Genomic DNA, 7137 nt, shown 5'->3' with positions numbered 1-7137 from the left:
AGATTATAACAATAAATGTCACCTCACTACCGAACTCTATAACAATTACCTAGAGTATAACAATAATGGTTATCTCACTACATAACTTTGTACAGGTGTAACAGTTACCTACTATATGACAATAATGATCACCTCACTACTAAGCTTTATAACAGTTAACTAGAGTATAACAATAATGTTCTTAATTAAAATTGTGACAGATTAACTTTGCTTTTATCGTTAGCACAAGTAACAATGTTTCACATTAGCCTGTTATCATGACCTTTTGGAGAGCTGTGTATTGCTGATCAGTACACAAGGGTTCCTGCCTGAGATGTTTCAATTTATCCTGGTAAGGTCAACATCGTGCATGCTTTCCTGTGTTAAGTGAGATTGATATGCTTTATGTGACTAAAGATTTGTTCTTAAAACTTAGGTCGTTGGTGAACTACGAAATTTCTCGAATATGACTGTTACCACTAATGGTTCAGGAAACCCTTTGCTCTTCTGGATAACATTGTTTCGGCACTTCTGTTTGTTGTTGGTGATTCTTCTATACCCTTCATTGAGTTCGGATCCTGTCCTTGCTCACTTATGATGTTTCTGTTGCCCTCAAATCACGGTACAGGAAATTCTATGTTATTTGTCAGATTTCGCTGCATTCCTCTCCGCAAAAGTTGGAAAAGTTCAAATTGGAAGATATTAAGATAACGTAGATCAAAGGCAATAGATTTTTATCTGAACTGAAATGTGCTGTTAATATCAGAGAGTTATAACTAAGACCCACGCTGCGTATGTAATCGGGTACACTGGCAATCAAGAGACTAGCACCACTAAGAGCCCTTTTTAATAGCTGGTAGTAATCTCATACAAATTAAACCACCCACAGAAACAACGGCGCTGGAGTACAAGGTGTGAAGTGTGGTGACGATTAACGCGCGCACGTGGTTGCTAATCCCAAAGTTTTCATTGATTTTAACCCACTCCCTAACTATATCACTCAAATGTTTGTTATGGTCACATAGGCAACATTTGGGTGTCAATGGATACATTATGTATAAACGTCCAGAATTGTGGGCAATTTTACGTATTTTTAGATAAAAAAAACCTTTAAATGAGAAATTGCTTCCCCTGTGATACTACCATTGTGTTACCATGAATATGTAAGAAAAGGGTCATATAACTAACGAAACTACCGTTTATTTTTTGCCATTAAGCTTACAATGCATGCAAGTAATATGCATTTCTGACGGATGTAATATATTTTTAATTAAATACACCTAAACATATCACGTGTAAATGGAATTCCTGTGTGCCGTTTTATGTTCGATACTAGAACTCTGTGTGTTTGATGTGTCCCGGTCGTTGTGACGTCTTGTTTACATGCACCTGCTATATGACCGACGTTTGCGTATGTCATACAGTACACAAACTAATGAAAGTCCTACTTTTAAAAACCAGGGCATCATTGAGTATTCATGAAATTAATGTCATACTGCATCAGGTTTATCATGAAAAAACTCTCATCGTAGAAACAAAGGGAGACCCTATATAAATCCCTGGAAAGCTTCGTCTTTAGAAAAAGCATCTTATGATATTTGCGGTGTTTTTTTAAACCAACAAGATGAACTAAGAAAACTATAATATCATTATCAGTATTTTCCTAAAGCAAAACGTCCAGCACTTCGAGTTGTATGTAAAGACTATGGGAGGCTTCATGTAAAGTTAAAATGTACTGTTGACATAAATAAAACAACAGAAACAATAATATAAACTCTTCACAGACAATAAAATTGTTCTTCATTGACTGTTTACGTCAAAATTGTGAACATTTTTATATCATAAAGATACCATTACCTACATAATATCATTCCGTACCCACTTTACTGATAAAAACCTAATTAACTGCATATGCAGGTCTCCTCATGTGTAATTAAAACGGAGCTACACAAGTGGTGTTCGATAAAATTCTATTTATCTACAGCATTCAAAAACCTTCCCCGATTCCTGCTTTATTCTTCTATCACGTACAGTTTATTTTGATATGTGTCTCGGATTTAGATTTAAGCTTGCAATTTTGCAATTAACATGGTAAATATTACCTCTTCCAGTAACGCTGATGACATTTTACAGTGTTTGTTTTCTGTGAACGGTTTTTATATTCTGTATATTTATGAAACTAAACTCAATAATCTTTTCGTTTAATTCTTTATTCGTATTATGTTAACGATAAACAAGTGACTGTAGAAAATAGAAAAAGTTTTAATATAATAATACAGTAGTAAGTTAGGTTATTATTTATCAACTGTTCACAATACAGCATTAAGATAAATATCATCTGTAATGAACAGGATTTCCTTTTATTTAAACTAATGAAAAGCTTGTCAACCATATTTACATAAGTAAGTGTTCAAAGCACCTTGTATACATGGATCCAGACCACGGACATACTAATATAGACATTTTCCATGACGTAGTGCCGCTCATGCGTTGCACTTTTATTTTATGTCTGTATTTTGTATCCTATACACGTCAATAGATAATTAAAAATGGACTGAAACTCGAAATGAGTAAAGTCATCTCCCCTCTTGAGTCGTGCACATCAGCATCATCAATGCAGAACAGGGTCTGGATACCATTTACAAGTTCTGCCTAGACAGTCTTTTCTTTTGATCAGATAAGTTACAAACGTGGCCATAAAAATGTTCCAGAGACATGTGTCACACTCGTTTATCAATATTTAGCTTTTACCCAATAAGTGTTTTGAATTTTCATTTATGTATCAAATGTAGGCAAACTTCAAACTACTCGAATCGTTTTATTCGATCATTTGATATCCTCAATGTCGTTGATGCGCATGCGTGTTCATCGACCAAATGCACGTCCTTTACCTGATGTATATTGTGTGTGATGTAATGTCTCGCATCACGTCATACACAATTTGGTACAAGAGAAGCATGAACATAAATGTCTGTATCGATTGCACGAAACATCAGTTAAAGAAGAAAGCTAAGGTCGGTTTTTGGTTAAAGGCTCCTAGCAATTATTGTCAGTGACAATGTTCTTTTGATGGTTAGCCATGAAATTGGTAAATACATGCGCATAATGCGTACAAGTCCAATGCAGGCCCTCTACCATAGCGATAAATGCACAAACCACTCTGCATAGATCCCTAGCAGATTTGTGTTAGTTTTCTGTAGTACAATAGTACAATAATTACCTTTTATATTTTTGTTCGATTTTTTCCCCCTTTTGTACTAGGATTGTTATGATATCAGAAGACTGTTAAATCGTTTTATGCAGTAATTTGTTTGATCAATAGGTACTATGTAATATATTATACCACGTGTGTCAGGTCGATTGTAATAAGACATGCTATATGGAAAACAATTTATGATTTTAACTAAAATCTATACTGACTTATGGTCGTTCATTATTTTCAAACTTCTTAATATGTACACATTTAGTGATGAACTGATTAATAACGGACAAACTTTCGTCTATTAGAAAAGGAGCAATGACAGCGGGGAACCAATTACAGTAATTGCATTGACCTTAAACAAACAAGAGAAATTGTTTATCATTTCACAAATCCCAAATCTCTTATCGAAATAGTTAAATATCATCAATGCTGGACGTTTGCTGATTACCTTTTCGTTTGTCTGATGGCATTTCCTTTAACATACTTTATTACAGTTTTATTGGCCAAAATGACTTCATCTGTGTTGAGAGGCCATTACCACTGTAATAACACAACAAAACTTCCTCAATGCCAATTTGAGGGGATTATGTTGCCTTTGCTTTTATTTCGATGCCTTCGCTGTTTCTTTTGTTTGATTTACGTATCCATTGCGTCTTCCAAACTGTCTCAATGTGTTGTCGTTAGGTACAGCTATTATTTCTAACATATTACCTGATTGTTGGTCTCTTTGTATATATGTGTGGATAAGTTGTCATTGTTCTCTTACATTAGGATTCGCTATGGGAATTACTTTTAGTACGATGCCCTTCTGATATATACTTACCGTAGTAATCAGGATTATCATCATACGATTGAAAGGTATCTGACACGTGTTGACTGATTATCGATAAAGATATATTATTTCAGTATTTAAGTCGATGAAAATAGTAGACGTCACCAAAGTAGGTCACGACAGGACCTTAAATGGGATGTTATTAGCTACATTTTTGTACTTCGTACTTTTGCATTTTTTACTTGACTTTACTCCATTGTATTTTATATAAAAAAAAATCCAGATATGAAAAAAAAGTTATCCATTAAGTTCATTTCAATAATTACAAGAGACGTTATCGCCTTTCAATGTTTTGTTACACTTGAAGAGATATTATCTGTTCTCGGCTTGCAACAGGAGGAAAACATCCTTGTAGGCAAGTGATGTATGACACTGTGGTTGAGGATCAAGAGTCAACGATATGCAGCATGCCCTTCCCCGATAAGATAAGTGTCACCCATTGTCTACAAGGAAGGATATTTAATTCTTTTCTCATCGAGTGGCGCTCTTCAATATTTCCTTAGCTATAATAAAGAACAGTAAAAAGGGGGCAAGCACTTTTTGATTTAATCACTGTGGTCAGACCTAAAGAGATTTAAAAAAAAAACATACTGATATACTACTATTGTAAAGCTATATTAAGATGGATATACAGTAGACTTTTAGCGAACTCATCAATCCAGAAAACAACCTGTCCTTGTACGAAATACTCAATTGAACTTTATATGTGAACAATATAAAGCATTATTAAATAAAAATGTAATACAAAATATTAGGTTTAATTGCATTGTTTTGTTTATGTTGATTCAAACATTCAAGAAGAATGAGAAGCACGGTAAACTGATTAATTAGCAAGTTAGGTTTGTTTAGAACTGGTAAAATGTTATAAAAGCAAGTTGTATGCAAAGAATCAGAAATTGAGAAATACAATAAACATAAAAGTGTATCCTTGAAGTCAATAACTGCCTCCATTGAAAGTTATTTAGAATTGTTTACTCTGAGGTATGAGAGATAATTTCAATAAATAATATTAAATATTTTTAGAAGGGTCGATTCTTTTTTGATATATTTTAACAACATATACTCAATGCATTTTTTTTTTTATTATGTTTTCCAAAATTGTATGACATAAACATGTATGTATAGATATATATACATACATGAGCGTCTAGAATCGACTTTAAATAATGTACATACCGTGATAGTACTTCGTACATACTTTTCACATATTACTTTCAAGATTTAACACACTGATCAGTACATCTTTCATTCGCCTTCACATTTCATGCTGACCGCTTCACTTAATTCTTCTCCTAATAACAAATTTATTATTTATATATTATATTGCAAATAAATGCATAGTTTTACAACAGATAAAGCATTTATTTTAGAAAGTAATATTGATCAGAAGTTGAGACATTACTTTTTAATACAAATTTTAGCTTTTTTGCTGAACGGCCTTCATTTGTATTTACAACATCTTTTCGTTTCCTATTATACGTCAGGAAACTTTTATGGCTGTACCTTTACGGTGCATTATGTACCGAGGATAATTATTGTGAAACCATATAAACAGTGACAGCAAATAAAATCAGGAATCAATAACAGACCATTAATTCGTTTGTGATTATTTTCAAGCACATTTTTCATCCCGTGATATCATTACACTATAGTAAAAGTAAAAATAATGCATTAATTACAATTATATTTAAACTCAAAAGAATAATATAAAACATAATATACAAATTTGTTTTACGATTGTAAATATCTTTTTTAATAAAGACTAAAAGACTTACACATAATTTCTTTTACGACGTTTCCATTCAACTTTGCACTATTTTTTAAATTTATATTTACATTTTGTCCCCGTGTTTAAGGGTCTGCTAACAAATTCTTATTAAATTATTGACCAGGAATGATATTAGGTTAGTGTCATGAACGCCGATACGTGTACGTGTTTGCATTATAACACTGAAAATTATAAGGATTGTTCGTTAGATTCGATGTGTTTGTATTGTAATCCTAAAAATGACGATAGGTTTAATATTACATACATGTGTAACATTTGTATAACGCTGAAAATGTTGATAACTTTAATATTACAATTATCTGTATGTGTAATAATATTATTACACTGGAAATGATGATAACTTTTGTATTGCATATATGTGTTGGATAATATCATAATTCAAAAATGATGAAAGATTTTATAATACAAATATGTGTGTGATAGTGTTATTACACTGAAAATGTTGATAGATTTTATATTACACACATGTGTGTGATAGTATTATTACCCTTTAAAGGATATGTATTTGTTACATTACATGTGTGTCGAATGTCTGTATAAAGACATCTTTAATTGCATTATTTAATCGTTCAATATTTTCAAACGATTAAAAGAAATAAGACAAAATAATATCATAATGCGCAACTGTTTCTAAGTATCTTCAATGTTCAAACAAAGATCGATCACTTGATCCTTGCAACATTTTAACACCCCCACCACCCCCACCCCCCCTCACCCCTTAAAAAGGGAACCTATATAGGTTCAACTCAGTTTCTAAATACGTTATAATTCTATGTTACTGTATGTTTTGATTTCTTAGACTAGACATTGTGCTGATACAAGGTCTTACAAAAAAAGCCATCACTAATACACTTTTTTTGCCAATCATAAAAACTGGTATAGCACACAAAAGACTAGGAATCTTTATCCAAAGGCGAGGCATAACGTCTTTAGTTTTCTAATCGTATGTTTGCAATAAGGTTTCCACGACAACATGTATGTCTTCTCAATAAAAAAAACAACTTTAAAATGATAGAGTACTCCCGTGAAGATGGCAGGTGATGTTGTAACAAGTAATTATCGAAAAACATAATGAACAAACCCTCGGCAATAAGTGCTTCAGAAATACATTTTGTCAGCTCTTTGAATCCTAAGTGTAATGTTGTTTTGATACATAATTCTAAGTACCCTACAAGTATTGCTATCGCGAGGCAATTTCCAGTCTTGGTTCTCTGCCAGCGGAGTCAGGCGACAAGATTATGGTATTTGTTGTAAAATATTTTGTATGAATTCATATGTGCTGTTACACTTTGTATTCACAACGAAGTTTTTAAACTTTAAACTTGCACCGAATGG

This window comes from Mizuhopecten yessoensis, unplaced genomic scaffold (assembly GCF_002113885.1).
Source record: "Mizuhopecten yessoensis strain PY_sf001 unplaced genomic scaffold, ASM211388v2 scaffold4819, whole genome shotgun sequence".
Taxonomy (NCBI): Eukaryota; Metazoa; Mollusca; class Bivalvia; order Pectinida; family Pectinidae; genus Mizuhopecten; species Mizuhopecten yessoensis.
Note: the sequence above shows the minus strand (reverse complement) of the source record.